We start from the raw sequence: 16,172 nt of genomic DNA, 5'->3' as shown, positions 1-16,172 counted from the left end.
CGCCAGGCCTCTGAGGCACATGTTTTTGAAATGTCGCATCAATGTGTTGGGCCAGTGGTGTGCATCGAGGCGGAAACATGCACCACCAGCCCTTCTTTTCACTCCTTCCAACATCAAAAAAAGAAAAATGAAAAGGAATTTTAGAAAATAAGGCGCACTGAAGACATCTTTTTTAGATTTGCAGAAATCTACATATCCCATGAGAGCAGATTAAATTATCTATCTATCTATCTATCTATCTATCTATCTATCTATCTATCTATCTATCTATCTATCTATCTATCTATCTATCTATCTATCTATCTATCTATCTATCTATCTATCTATCTGTCTGTCTGTCTGTCTGTCTGTCTGTCTGTCTGTCTGTCTGTCTGTCTATCTATCTATCTATCCATCCATCCATCCATCCATCCATCCATCCATCCATCCATCCATCCATCCATCCATCCATCCATCCATCCATCCAAGAACTATAGATCTTCCTTCGTTCCTTCGTTCCTTCGTTCCTTCGTTCCTTCGTTCGTTCGTTCGTTCGTTCGTTCGTTCGTTCCTTCCTTCCTTCCTTCCTGCCTTCCTGCCTTCCTGCCTTCCTGCCTTCCTGCCTTCCTGCCTGCCTGCCTGCCTGCCTTGTTAAAGGACTATATTTAAATCTGGAAACAGTAAGGATGCAGATAATTTTAAAATGATCAAATTCCACACCAAAAGACAATAAACAAAAGCAACACTGAAAACTGCATTCAAAGTGGTAAGTCACAACTATCTATGTAAATATTTGCATCAGCGTCAACCAATCACCGAAAGGAATTTTAACCTCAGTGGTTTGGATTCAGAGTTCAATTCCCCTCTTGTGCCTCCTTGATAGGGGATGGACTCGATGACCCAGAGGGTCCCTTCCAGCTCTGCAGTTCTAAGATTACTATTAGGAATTGCTGTATAGCTTGGTGGTTGAGATCTCTGGCTGTGGAGCCAAAGGTTGGGAGTTCAATTCCTCGCTGTGCCTTTTTGAGAGGGGCTGGACTCCATGATCCAGAGGGCACCTTCCCACTCTGCAGTTCTAAGATGATAATTTAGGCAGGAATTCTCTAAATTTTCACATTGCATGAAAGGCTGCCGATTGAGGGGGGGGGGGGACACTTCGTAGTTGCTCATCCATGTGCTGTTATTGTTCATAGGACTTGGTCCCATGTTCAAGATGATTTTTGCTCACAGCAGTTACACCCTGAAGTCCATTTTCCTTCGCTACCCTGCCAGCATCTCAGTTTCCCTGTCTCCTGCTGCGATGTCACCAAAACATGACAACTTCTTCTTTCCACTGAAAAATCTGCCTGCTTTGCCTTCTCCCAGCTGAAACTCACACTAAAATAATTTCCAAATTTGGGTATGTTCTTCAAAAGCAGAGTAAAACTAGGAGTAGAATCGCCACACTCTGTCACAAACCCAGCAAAATACATACAAGCTATTTTCCAGCTGTTACTCCGGACTCCACCTCACTGGAGATCACAAGTGATGTTGCTAACCTTGAATCTTTTTCTTCAACAGAAAACAGACATGGAAGTGTGTCCTGAATATAAGACAAAATTCCTCCAATTAATGGAAACCACAAGTTTAGAAGGATCCAGAATGTCTGCCCAAACAGATGGCAGATGAAACCGGAAAGATAGCGCTCACTTTCGTTGTCAATGTGGTCTGATGGTAAGCAAAGCCGAGAAGTCTTTGAGATTCATTTTAATTGGGTTCACAGTTTTTAATTACTGCAAACACGCACACACACACACACACACACGAACCCCATACAGGATTAATCTTGAAGTGTAATGGAATTCAGTTGGACTTTCACCTGGGAGTACGAGGGGCTATACATACACACACCAAGATATAGCAAGACTCTGCTTGAGACCTCTGTGACGGAGACCGTTTTTTATATTTATTTATTTATTTATTTATTTTATTTTTGGACTTATATACCGCCCCATAGCGCTACAAGCACTCTCCGGGTGGTTTACAATTTCATTATACAGGCTACACATTGCCCCCCCCCCCCAGCAAGCTGGGTACTCATTTTACCGACCTCGGAAGGATGGAAGGCTGAGTCAACCTTGAGCCAGCTACCTGGGATTTGAACCTCAGGTCGTGAGCACAGTTTTAGCTGCAGTACAGCGTTTTAACCACTGCGCCATGAGGCTCCTATGTGATTGGTCCAAGCATGGAAATAAGTGGGCATAAGCCCTTGAAAAACATCCCCTCCCTGATGACTTAATGGGAGGAAATAGGTTGTTGGAGAACAACGGGAGGCCTTAGCACTGAGATGAGGCACTTGGTGACTCAGAGGTTTCTGGGGAGGAGAAAGGGCAGGATTCAAACTTCTGCTTCTAACTTACAAATCCTGAATCAGCTTGGTCCTGAGCTATCACAAGGACCTCATCTCCCTTTATGAGCTGGCTTGGGTGTTAAGATCATCAGGAGAGGCCTTCCTCTCAGTTCCACTACCTTCACAGGTGGTGCATCTCATGGGGACCCTGAAGAGGGCCTTCTCGGTGGCTGCTCCCAGACTCTGGAACTCCCTGCCAATGGAAGCCAGGCTGGCTCCATCTTTGCTATCCTTCTGCAAGCAGGCCAAGACCTTTCTCTTCAGGCAAGCTTTCCCTTTGTGACTGGCTATCTGGGAGGGTTATTATCTATACATAAGGTGACACCAAAAACACGTTCAAAGCAACAAGACAATACAATCCATTGGATTGTTGCTTTTGTTTAGTGTTTTTTAGTGTGATATTTGTTGGCTCCTTTTTAGTATTTAGGCATGCAGAGTGGTTAGCTTTAATATGGTCTTTTAGTGATGTAAGCCAGCTTTGTATTCTCGTTGGGTTGGCAGGTTGTCAACTGTGGGTTCAAGAACATCTGGGGCTCCACAGCTGGAAGCCACTGCTATAGAATTAGCGAGGGCCACAATGACATGGTTTCTTGCCCCTGTGCCTATAGCCTGACAGGGCCGTCTAAGCTGGAAGCTTATGCCAGATGGGCCTCCAGGCTGAAGATTTTAAAAACCACCAAAAAAGAAAAGCCAACAACAACAACAACAACAACAAAGCTTCCACCAAAACCTCGGCAAGACAGTTCCTTGGTGTTCTGCCAGCTCATCCACGGCTTTCTTTGTGTTTATTCCACACTGTTCAGTTTTGTTTAAATTGTATCTTTACTGGCTTAATAGATTAAAGAAGTCTTTGTGTGGTCTTGGCTAAAGACTTTCTGGATTCCTTCCAGGTGAAGACTTCAGGCAAGAGGTCCAGGAAGTACTTAGCTCAATTGAAGACTGCCTGGATCAATTAAGCCAATAAAGGGAAATAAATACAGCTTAAAAAAAATAGCTATCAGCGATGGGCCACCACCAAAAAAAGTGAAACATGTTGGAGGGAGGGAAGGAAGGAAGGAGTTGATGACTGAAGGAAGGAAGGAAGGAAGGAAGGAAGGAAGGAAGGAAGGAAGGAAGGAAGGAAGGAAGGAAGGAGTTGATGATTGAAGGAAGGAAGGAAGGAAGGAAGGAAGGAAGGAAGGAAGGAAGGAAGGAAGGAAGGAGTTGATGATTGAAGGAAGGAAGGAAGGAAGGAAGGAAGGAAGGAAGGAAGGAAGGAAGGAAGGAAGGAAGGAAGGAAGTGGGAGGTGGACTGTGTAACAGGAAAAGGAGGTGGGACATTTTGAGTGGGAGCTTCTGGGGGCTCAAGAGCTGTGATTCATGGACTTCATGGTACTCACCCTTGGACTGACACAATTGCCCAAGATTGTCTGGCTGGCTCATGGAGGGTGCATCCATCATAGTAGAGTGTTGAACAAGGACTCAGGAAGCCTGGGGCTGAATCCTCACTCAGCTAAGTATATTCACTGGTGGTGGGTCACTGGTAAAAATAATAAATTATAATGTGCCATCAAGCCAGTTGTGACTTCTGGTAACCCTTTTCAGAAGAATACTCAGAAGTGCTTTACCCTTCCCTTCTTCTGAGGTTGCCCGGGGACTGTGTAAGCTTGCCCAGGGCTACACAGGCTGGCTCTACTCCTAGGAGACCCAGTGGGGGAATTCGAACTCCCAACCTCTGGCTCCACAGCCAGATGGCGGAGCGATCCAAATATCTTCCTTAAATAAAAAATGCTGTCAGGGCCACTATAAGTTGGTCCCAGCTTTGGCGGCACAAAACACCCAGAGGGGGGAGGAGAAACCTAAACGCCGGTGACTCGGATGGCAGAAGCTTTCTAGTGGGGACAGTATAACTTGGTGGTGCGCACTCCCAACGCTGGAGGCCTTCGAGAGAAAATTGGACAGCCATCGATCAGATCTGCTTTGCTTTGGATTCCTGCCTTGAGCAGAGGGTAGGGCTCGATGGCCTCATGGGGCCCCTTCCAGCTCTGTGATTCTAACATGGTTATCGCCTTTTACAACGAGTTAAGAAAAACAGCGTGAACCTTCGTTCCCTGGGTGCCAAACACGGGCCGTGCGAGAGCATGGCATAGTTATGCTCTCAAGACGGTTGTCGAGACCAGCCTTCGCTCTTTTCCAAGCTGCCTCAAAAAGGCTCTCGTTTTCCTCTCGTTGTTCACCTCTCAGCATGGTTTGGTTTCTCTCATCCCTGAGAAAAGGCAGGGCCAGAAGGTGGGAGAGATGGCCTCAGGACACTTTTGTCCCCCCCCTCCCCCGAACGCCTTGTCCTTCTTTCCTGCTCCACAATGGCTTCTGTCTGAGGCGAGAGGAAACGTTTGATTTCCCTCTAATAGATCTGTCATTTCAACTCCCAGTAATTTTTTCCTGTTAACCTGCAGACCTTCAATTTCCAGGCTCTTAAGACCCAATTTCCTATGCAAGCTCCTGAGAAATGAAATAACTTTCAAAAGCTAATTTGTTTGTTTATGCGTGCGCGTGTAAACACACACACACACACAGAGAGAGAGAGAGAGAGAGAGAGAGAGAGAGAGAGAGAGAGAGAGAGAGAGAGGTGCATAAACAAACAAATTAGCTTTTGAAATATATATATATATATATGAAATATATATATGCATTTGAAATAAATAAATATATGACAGCCTCTTCTTTGTGGTTTGGGGAGTGTGAAGCATGTATATATAGGGAAAGAGTTTCGCTACCCACAAAAAAGAGCGTTGTTTGTCTTTCTTTTGTTTTGCCTCCGTTTTTTCAGTCACCATTTCTTTCTGCCATGTCCTTTCCTGAAGAGACACATAAATCCTCTCATAAGCTGCAATTTAGCAGGAAGGGGACATAAGCTGTATTTACACAAGACAACTGCTGTTTACTGATAAAATGTAAAGATGTGAGGGTACAACTGTGTGGCCTCACTGGAAAAACCAAGGTTATATGTGTCTCCACCTTGAGAGCAAGAGATAGCTCACAGATGTTCCAATCTGCTTTATGTCCTTATTTATTTATTTATTTATTTATTTATTTATTTATTTATTTATTTATTTATTTATTTATTTATTTATTTATTTATTTATTTGCACTATTTATATCCAGCCCAAGTTCTCAATGTGGGATACAACAAGAACTATTGAAAACAAGGTATTTAAGACATATAAACATTATGCTAAAGTTGTGACTGTACAAAACGTTGTTTGCATTGTTGACGGGTTGGGAGTTTCAGTAATTAAAGACTTCCTGCTTCAGTCCGGCAGCTCTCTTGGCTTCCATGCCATGAAGGGGGATTACACACGAGTCAGAAAAGCCCTGGGACAGAAGATGGAAGTCTTTAATGTCCCAAATTCCCCCACTGCCTGTGATGTCATTAGCCTTCCTCAGATGTAACTTAAGCATCATGATTTAGGCCTCTTGGAGGCATTCAAGAGGAAATTGGATAACTGTCTGTCAGATCTACTCTGATTTGGCTTAAGCAGGAGATTGAACTCGATGGACTTATGGGGTCCTTCCAACTCCATTATTTTATGATTCTCTAATTGGAGCATGAGCATTCAACAAGAAGTGACAAATGTGAGAGCTGGATGTCCAGTTGCATATAAGAATAGGGTAGTGTTAGGTTCCATACTTCTATTTCCCCCCTGAAAGCTATGGATTACTGTTACAAAGAAAGCTTCTCTTTCCATTCCCCCAACACACACACCATCTATCCCTTATCTTTATTTTATCCCAGGTACTATTTTTATTATTTTATTTTATTTTATTTATTATTTGATTTCTACCCTGCCCCTCTAGACAGAGTCTCCTCAGGGCGGCTTACAAACAAGTATAAAACATTATAAAATACAATCAAATACAATCATCAAAATATCTATAAAACAATCGTACACTTAAATCAGCAAATTAGAAGATCAAGATGGAGGAAAAACTAAGGAGAAAAGGAAATCAAGTGGTTTTTGACAGGAGCTTTCCATAGTGCCAAAAAACCTTCCAATATCAGCACCTTGGATAGCTCCTTGAAAGAAACCCCAGATCAGATTCACCACCCCAGTGAAACCAAAACTACCAAAATATACTGGTTGGTTCTCTGTTCAGACCACCCTATCACCCAAACTGGACACGATTACTTTGGAGGTGGACTTCTGGTGTTGGCTAAATGGAAAGCTCATGGCTCTCAGCAAACCGTATGACAGTGGCAGCCTTTTATGCAGTGGGGGGCTGATCCACACTTAGATGACATGCCTCCTATCTCTAAAGCCACCGTCTGAGATAAAAATTGGATTATACCCCCTTCCCCAAATGCTTCAGTCAGGAAGGCCAGTGTTAGCTGAAGGATGCTGAGAACAATTGGCCAAAAATACAACTTTCCCCAAGATTGTTCAAGCAGCTTTACAACCGACCACTCCAAGAACCCCAGGGGGAGCGAGGACAATGAATTCATTGAGACAAAAGTCAAACAGAAGGTAGAATGTCTAGTGAAAACCTTCTGATTTCTGTGTCTAGTGAAAACTTTATGCTATCTATCTCTGAGTTTTTGTGAAGGCAGAAGAGCCGGGATCTGGGACCTTCTTGCAAGATGATAGTCCTACTTTGGTTAGCATTTCTCTGTTATCTTAAATAAGCCGGAATCCTATCAATATTCTTTTAAAAATATAGCCAGCCTTTTTCTTGGACTGGGCCTTCTAGTCCAACCTTTCCAGGAGCAATCCAAGATTGGAAGTGGTGAATCTGAGGAGCTGTCTCTGGTCCTGAACTCCAACCCAAAATAGCTTCAGGACCTTGGAGAGATCCTTCGAAGATCCAGAATGGGGCCACCAAACTCTGTTGCCTTGTCCTTTGGCAAGCCATGCCCTCTTTTTGGCGGGGGGGCACCTCCTGTGGGCATCAAGGGGTGGTTGAATTTGAAGAGGAGTGCAGACCAAAATAGATTAAACATCAAGAGCCATAGGGAAGATGATGAGTGAATGGTCCTTCATCTCCTTGATGAGGGACCTTTCACCCACCCTTCCCAGGGAGTAACAGGCTCCCAAACTGTGTGCCGTAGTTCCTCTGGGACCCAGCCGGGGACACCATGGGAAGAGAGACAAAACATAGAGGTATGAGAGTTATAGAGGAGGCGTTCATAGCTCTTTGTCAAACAGGAACCGGAAGTGAAGGCTGTGTGTTTGCCTCTCCTTGTCCCATCTCTAGGGTTGTCGGTGGAGACCCTTGCTAGGTGACCTGCTGAGTTTTTCCCATCAGGACCCAGATCAGGGGCATTCGGGTGGTGGTGGAAAGAGATGGGAAGGCTATGGAGGGTGGTGGTGGTCAAGATCCTGTCCAAAATGTTTGGGAACCATTGAGCTCCCTAATTCTGAACTTCTGCATTCCAGAGAGATTGAGAGAGAGAGATTGAGAGAGAGAGAGAGAGAGAGAGAGAGAGAGAGAGAGAGAGAGAGAGAGAGAGAGAGAGAGTTATTCTGTTCAGATGGCTGGTTCTGTTTTTGTTTTTGTAAATCAGTGTCCTCTTCCAGGTGCTGCAGCCACCCACACTGGAATCATCCTCTTTTGCTTCTTCCTTCTTTCTTAAATTTACATCCTGCCCCTTTGGTGCAACACACTATTCCGGGTGGTTTGCAGTAAGATAAAAACAAACAAGCCATCAAGTTAAAATAAAACACACAGAGGGTCACATTAGATCACGATCTCTTTAGTGTCTAATCACTGTTCTGTATGAATCCAGACCCAGTGTCTTCAGACATAGCCTTTATGGGTTTTCACCAGTGCCCCCTATGCTACAGGAAGAGCAAAAGGGAACAATTACTTTTTGTTTGTTTGTTTGCTTGCTCTTGTGCTTGTGTGTGTGTTTCCAGTCTTGGCAGCTCAGTATAATTTACAGTGTTGCCCTCCGAGAGGGAGGAAATTGCCCTTGAATCTTGGCAAAAAAACACTCCTTTCCTGCCACTGAATGGCAAATAGTAACTCAGGAGACCTCCCAGTCGTCCATCAGGCACAGTGATTTGTATTCTGGCAAAACAACACAGTGTATGACTGAGCGGGATTGAAGCTTCACCGCTCTTGTGGCCACAGTAACACTTGGGCGCAGAAGTGGTTCAGCCATTTGGGGTTGGAGTGGCATTTTCAAAGACGCATTTCTGGATGCAGAAAACAACATCTGTTCAGTAAAGGGCGGCGCCAGAGATGTTTCTTCCCCTTTCCTCTTCCCCCGTCCCCCAAAGCTTGATTAAAAGGACAAGGGATTCTTTAATATTGACAGTGCTTACTCCGTACGTACCTCTGGAGCCCGCTTCAGCTGTGCTCCAGAGCGTGGGGAGTTCACATGCGTTGTGGGGAGCGCTATTGCCCTGTCTTTCGATCCTCAATTGAATCCCACAAACAGGACTTTCTGCATACTTGATTGCACTGGAAAGAGTCCCTTTGGTAAACCAGGAGTTGGACATCTCAAAAAAAAAAAAAAATTGCTATCGCCATCTCCACAAACAGTCTGACAGCACAATGCTACTTCTATGGGAATCCTACACAGGAACGATGCCATTCTGGAGGGGAATTCTAATGCTCCTGTACTGTTTGATGATCCTGCACAGGAAACAATGCCATCCTGTTCAGGAGTTCTTGTAATCCTTTGAAGCTTGGTGTTTCTTTTATTTATGGGTGGTGATATGGTGGAGTCTTGTACAGAGAGATTGTACTGCAGAGAGCAAAGAATGATTCCCCCACCCCCAATTGCTCATCCAGAGTGAGAAGCTACAACATTTACTTACATCTTCCTTGCCAGTATTCTTCTCTTACTCCTACATAGGACAAATGTTGGGTTCAATCCCTTTAGGTGACCTTCAATGTTCTCTGGCCAGTAAGACAATGATTTGGGAAGCCCTGTTTTGGGCATAGAATGTCGAAGGGTTGTAAAGTCAGAAATGAAAGGGACGTCTGGCCCACCCCTTCCAACAAGGCAGGGAACCTCAACTAAAGCTACCATAACAGATGGCCGTTGGCCGAAATATATCGCCATGAAGAGCCACCACCTCCTTGGGCAGTGCCGAAAGAACTCAAATCCTTAAGACGGAACAAGGAGAAGGCTGTGTGGTCCCCAAGGTCACACAAATGCAAGAGTGGGTGATCCCCTTTATTGGAAGGCTATACAATCAAACGAATTGCAAGCTTCCATGGAGAACACTCCAGTTCCTCAATTCCATGCATGTCTAAAACCTGATGTTATGTGTCTTCAGAGGGGAATCTAGTTTTCTTGAGGTTGAGATCTCAAGCATTCTCACAGCATGGTTTGGACTCTTTTACACCCCACTCTTAAGAGCAACCGGTCCAACATTTACCATATTTTTCTGTGTATAAGATGCCCCCATGTATAAGACACCCCCCACACTTTTCTAAACCCAAATTAAGAAATCTAAGTGGGGCTTAGCAAGTGTCGAGGAAAAGGGATAAAAGCGCTGCAGGATCACTTTGATCCCTGCTTTCCCCTCCACTTTTTTTGTTCTCTCCTCAGCTTAATTCCATGTATAAGATGACCGTCAATTTTTAGTCTAAAGATTTTAGACAAAAGTATAGTCTTATACACAGAAAAAAATACAGTAGGTGGAATCTCTTTCATGGGCCCATTGCTTCGGGTCCTGTCCTTTGAAGGCAAAGAAGCTGGCTTCCCTCCGTTCCTTCTCTGATCGCCCTCCAGGCAACGAGGACGATGGGCAAGGGGTTCTCACAGAGCTTAATGTGCACTCTCAAGACAAGCGGCAAAGTCCCATGCCATGGTGAATGATTTATGGGGACCTCCCTTAATAGGGAAGCAGCATCCTGCAGCTCTCTTCTTCAGTAACTCAATGACTGTCTCTCCACGGTGAAGCCTTTTTGATTCCCTGGACTCCTCCCCACCTGGTAATCACCACTACACATCATCCTTGTTTAGAGAGAGACCCCTCTTCAGCAGAACCGCTGCTTAGGCGGAAACAATTAAATTATTTCCCCCAACAACTGCCTGGCCTCCAGCATTGGTGAAGTGGAATCAAGTCATATCATGAAGTGAGGGCTTTTAATTACATCTTTTGGTGGCGGGAAATGTCTGCGTGCAGAGGGGGATGAAGGATTCCTAGACGATATTCACAAAGGAGAGGGCTGTAATTGGTTAACTTTATCAATCGGCACACACAGCCTTCTCTAGTTCGTTTGGGATTTCAATTTGCTTCTTGGGCGGGGATGTTACTCATCCATGCATCGCTATCTGGTAGGATGAAAGAGACTATTAGGAAAGAAGGGGAAAATTGCATTCAGAAGCAGCCAGAACCACCCAAAGTAACGGTGACTGGTGTGTTTTTTTTTTAAAAAAATCCAGTCATCTCAAATTAGAATTGAAAAAATCCTTGCTAACTTTCACATGTTCGTCCACTTAGCCTGTCTTGACATGATGGGAAAATTCAAGAAGGAGATCTAAAAGACACGTCACCTCCCACTAAGAGCAGGACAAAGAATTCTCTCCATCCAAATATATTGGTAATTTGTAAACTGAGAAGCAAAGCATTTGGGTGGATGTATCCCCATGTGTACATCACTCACTCACACACACATGCTGGACATCCCCAAATATGGAGCCCAGCTCTCCTTGGTCTATAGCTCCCCAGAAGTTTTGGCTATTGGTCCCAGAACAGCTGGGGCTTCAAACCTCTGTCATAGCTTCAGAAGAAAGGTCGGTTGTTAAGTATGATGTGAGCAACCCATTCAGTGCTTCAGATTCTTATGTGGAGCACAAGTCGCCCTCGTGCTATAACCCAGCACATGAGTGAATGGCACAATGTTGCAGAAAAATAAAAGGAATTTTCTCAACTCCTTGTCAGTGTGAGAACTTCAATGATTGACTGGAGTAGACATTTCCTCACTATACTCAGCAGAAAGAAGCAAAATGCATCCCTTCCTTTATGAATTAATTGTGCAAGATCCAAAACTTTACTAATGAACACAACAGATGGAAAGAATGCTTATTAAATTCTTCATTTTCCTCCATTTCGGTTGTATTGGCCATACACCTCAGTGAAGAATCATTAAGCTCCATGAAGTTCCTCACTTCCAGGACAAAAAAGAACAAAAGGTACCACATCAAGGTGTTCTACATCAAAGTTTCTGCAGTTAAAGGAAAATGGTCCACATAAAACTCGCATCCTTTCCCTTGAAGAAGAAAAACACAGAGAGGTTGAAAGAGAGACAGAAAAGAATCAGAAAAAGTTTAGCTGATTGTTTTTTTTTAAAAGATGCAAAAAACCCATCCAAGGCTTCATGAAACAATGGAGCAGCTGTTATAGATTTCTGCAACAAGTATAAGTTATTCAATGCTCACTGGTTATGCGACGTGCAGAAATTAACATAGTTTGTATAAAACAGTTGAATCAATAGGACAGAACATCCTCTCTCTGGATGAGGAGAAAAATTTAAATTCCTTGTCCTGTCCATGAGGAGGAACATGGGTGTGCATCCCGGCCAACAGGCAAAAACAGATTTCCCCTCTCCCCTCTACTTTCCTTCTCTTTCTACTTTGTTCAGGTTGTTAGCAAAATATCCCTGACTCAAAAATGTTTTAAAATAAATAGAACCTGGTTTTCTAAACCGCGCTGTTCCTTGCTCATATTCCCCACAGCCGAGAGCTCAGGATAACATTATATTCTGATGACAGGCACTTTATTATTTTATGCGCTGTATTTAAGGTGTTGTGTTTATTTGAAACTTTAACATCGGTCTGCTCTATAAAGGCTAGTGATTCCGGTTTCCTGGAGGCAAGGAATCCACTCTAGAATTTAGCTTGAACCTTGTAGATTAATAGAATCGTAGAATCATGGAGTTGGAAGGGGTCTCGAAGGCCATCCAGTCCAACCCCTGCTGCAGGCAGGAATCCAAATCAAAACAGATCTGACTGAGGGCTCTCCCATTTTCTCTGGAAAGCCTCCAGCAGGGAGCACCGGCCACCTTCCACCAGCTTAATTAACGGATGCTCTCAATCCTTTTACAGTGCAAGGTTACATTCGATTGACTTTAGTAATTGCAGGGTTTTATCCTCATTAGCTAGGAGAAAAAGAATTTCCCCTGCTTCGAGGGCCGCTTCACGCTGCGCTGTGGGTGCTGAGATGACAACGAGATGGACAGGAGACAGTGGATTGTGACATTCTGATTTGTCCACGTAACTGTTTTAGTTACTTTTCAAAAAAGGAAAAAAAAACATGTCCTTCGGTCCCAACGTGCTTGAATGGAATCACACTCTGGGAGAACAAAAGAAACCACGATAGTGAAGAAGCGGAGTAGGAGAGCTGGATTTCTGGCTGCCATGTTCCAGGGCTGAGCTCAACAGGAGGATGGCGGGGGCGATGCTCTCAGCTGGGGTGGGGGAAAGGGCCATGCAGAATTTATGCTCAAGAATTGCTCCATTTTCTCAGGATCCAGCAGCGGCAGTGGGCCCCATCTCTCTCCTCCACATGGAGTCCATCGTTTCCGTCATCTCTCCCAGCAGCTCTTAATTTTTCTAGCCACTGAGTTTTGAAGTCATTTCCTGCTAAAGCGGCCAGTCACGGCCCAGTGCAGCCGAGCGCATGCTAACAAGGGCGTCGGAAATGCTCCAGCGGTGAACGGCACAGCAAGCAGATGGGCAACAGAGCGGTTCATGAGCAAACACATCCTCTTCTCCATGCTGTCTGTCTGAAAAATCCAGTTACGGGCAGTTTACCAAACAACCATGGACCAGCCAGTCTCCCTCCCATGTGCGTGCAGTTCCCTTGGCTTAAGAATCTAATCGAATCTTCAAGAGATGGAGGATCATTTTGAGAATGCGCATCTTTCTTTCATTCTCTCCGATGAGAAATTGTTTTACAAAATTCACCTGCTAGCCAGCTGAGATGTTTTCTTGTACTCTCAGCAAGATTTGAGAATGATTTTTCATCATCATCATCATCTTCTTCTCTAATTGCATGGATCAGATCATGTACATGAATTGGACAAATAGCCTTGCTAATGTGGCTTATTATGCTAACTGGGAAGTTATATATTTTTTTTAAATTGCAGGTTTCTAAATCCCACAGCATGTTGGCTTGGAAATCTGAAAGCTATCACCCCCCAAACTGTGATATTTCCAGGATTTGCCTTTAGAGCACAAAATAACACCCCAAAGCATGCCTTGCTAATTCTGTGTATTGGACAATAGGGCCTGACTGCATCTGCTAATGACAGCATGACTCTTTAGATAAATGGTTCCCAACTAGATAGGGAAGAATGAAAAAACGAATCACAATATTTGTAAGAAATTGTTGATTCGTCCAATATTTGTCCGTTCATATTTGTCAATTTCAAAGGCCATGGGCTGTCTGGAAAAAAAAACACACCAAGCACCAACAAACTTATTCATGGTTTGTCAGTAAAACATTAGTAAAGTTGTGGTCCATGGTTCATCAAGGATGATGAACCGCAAACCAAGACGTGGCGCTATTTTGGCAGTTCTTCCCTACCTCTATTCCCAACTTTGGGTCTCCAAATGTTCTTGGACTACAACTGCCAGAAATGCTGGCCAACAAAAGCTAATGGTGAAGACCGATGGGAGTTTTAGTCCGAGAACAGCTAGAGAGCCAAGGTTGGAAACCACTCCATTAAACCAACACATGAGTAAATTCTGTCTAATTAAAGAGTTTAGTTCAGCTGGAGCTAGGAAGTGGATTTTGGCCCAGAATCACATTGCCTTTAGTGCCAAACTCTCTAAGTCTGAAAGACTGTGGGTGTAACCCTAACATTTAAGGTGAAATAGGGTTTGGGGATCTAGCTACAGAACCAGAGGTTGGGAGTTCAATTCCCACACTGGGCCTCCTGTGAGAAGAACCAGCCTGGGTAGCCTTGGGCCAGCTGCACAGTCCCAGGGATCCCTCCCTAGAAAAAGGGAATGGGAAGCCACTTCTGAGTCTTCTCTACCTAGAAACCCCTGAAAATGGTCACCATAACTGGAACCGACTCAATGACACATGGTTTGAATAGACAGGTTTTGTCGTTTGGCTGCAGAAACTTTTCCTAACTTAATTCCTTCTTTGCATTTTTATTTATGAAAGTTATTGGAATAAAAAGGGCCTTGCAGGGAAAAATTTAGAAAAACCTTAATGTGGCCATATGGAATTGCTGACTGAAAATCAGTAGACGAGTCAACTCTTCTGTACTATGGATCCTCTAGTTGTGACTTACTACTGGATGTCCACCATTGTCTTATATTAATAGAGAGGTTTTATTAAAAAAATTCAAAAGTATGTTTCAAAGTAGTTTTCTAAAGGGCAGCTTGAAACTTCCTAACGTTAGCATTCTGAAGTGTTTCCAAGTTTTTCTGTTGAAAATTAATTTGGACCACAATGGGCGTCTCAGAGGGAGATGCTTGATATATAAGTAGGAAAAAGATGAAGAGGTTGCCTGCAACTCAAGAGGATTGTTGTTGTTTAGTCGTTTAGTTGTGTCCGATTCTTTGTGACCCCATGGACCAGAGCACGCCAGGCACTCCTGTCTTCCACTGCCTCCAGGTCAAGAGGATAACTTGGAGTATTTTTGGACACCCTTTGGTAGACAACAAGCCCTTTGTGGTTCAGAGACCGAAATGCTATGTCTTCAAATGGTGGACACATGCATCGGCTTGATTGGTTCTCCATTGCTGAGTGACTCGGCTTTTGTTGGCACCCCTGCCAGATCTCCAAAGCTGTCTCAGTTGGGGAGGGGGGAAGAGATTCTAGTCCATCTGTTCTGCTACACATGCATGCGAGCTGTTTCTAAATGTCTCTTCTGGAATACACCAGGAATCATAGTATTGGAAGGGATTGGCCAACATTCTGCCACTAGAGGTTATTCAGTGCAAGACCCAGCTACTGAGAGATAGCCATTCAACCTGTACTTAGTAGAGGCTGGTGGTGTCAATCCCAGTTGGGCAGTGAATCCACTCTAGGCTTTTGTCTGGCCTGGAGATGGGCATGAAACCAACCAGTTTGTTAGTTCACGCCGGTTCGCTTATCAGCCAAAGAGGTTGTTAGCATTTCAAAGCCCTGCCTCCTCTGATAGGCGCCCACACTTGGAGCAGCAGCCTGGATTCCCTGCCCTGCCTCCTCTGAGCTCTGGTGGAATGACTGAAGGAGCTGTGTCTAAAAACAAAACAAGCACCGACAAACTGATTTGTGGTTCGTTGGTAAAACCACAAACCGAGACGAGCTATCATTTTGGCAGTTTGCTCAAGTTATGAGCACAGAAGTCATTTAGAATAATTTCCTGGGAGTAACTGCTCAACAGTGTAATGACCATTTTTCAGTGGAGAGTTTTCAAATACAGGTTGGACAAAGTCCATTGAGGATGCCCTAGCTATGGCTTTCCTCCAACTGGCAGGGAATTGAAGTACATGATCCTTGAGGTCTCACCAGTTCTACAGTTCTATGAGTTCATGGGCTCACAAGTTTGAGGAGAGATTTGGACATGGAAAATATCAGTAGTCTTTCTGTGGGAAATGCACAAGTTCAGTTCTTGTCAACCCCAGATTCCTGAGGTAAAGTTACGTATCACACCCATACTGACAAAACCTTTGAAGACTATTGGATTCCCCATCTGGAAAATCCCTTGAGGCTCATTGTCTTTCTTCCTTGCCTCTCTCTTGGTTTGGAATATGGATCCTTCTCAGGGTCAAACCAGGAAACTTTTACCTCAGGAATGAAATCCCAGCTCCTTCACAGCGCCGGCCCTGGAGTACATCTTCTGAACACTCATGTGTCTGTCT

General features: G+C 44.2%; 1 long non-coding RNA gene across 1 annotated transcript; it reads right to left on the bottom strand.

The window, feature by feature from the left end:
• Nucleotides 1–11,312: 11,312 nt before the first annotated feature.
• On the bottom strand, nt 11,313–16,172 carry LOC140701631 (uncharacterized). Its single transcript, XR_012080539.2, has 2 exons — nt 16,099–16,172; nt 11,313–11,578 (listed from the first exon to the last, which is right to left on the bottom strand). It is a non-coding gene; the product is annotated as an uncharacterized LOC140701631 (long non-coding RNA).

Source organism: Pogona vitticeps, chromosome 7 (assembly GCF_051106095.1).
Source record: "Pogona vitticeps strain Pit_001003342236 chromosome 7, PviZW2.1, whole genome shotgun sequence".
NCBI classification, from domain to species: domain Eukaryota; kingdom Metazoa; phylum Chordata; class Lepidosauria; order Squamata; family Agamidae; genus Pogona; species Pogona vitticeps.
This window is presented reverse-complemented; position numbering and strand designations above follow the sequence as displayed.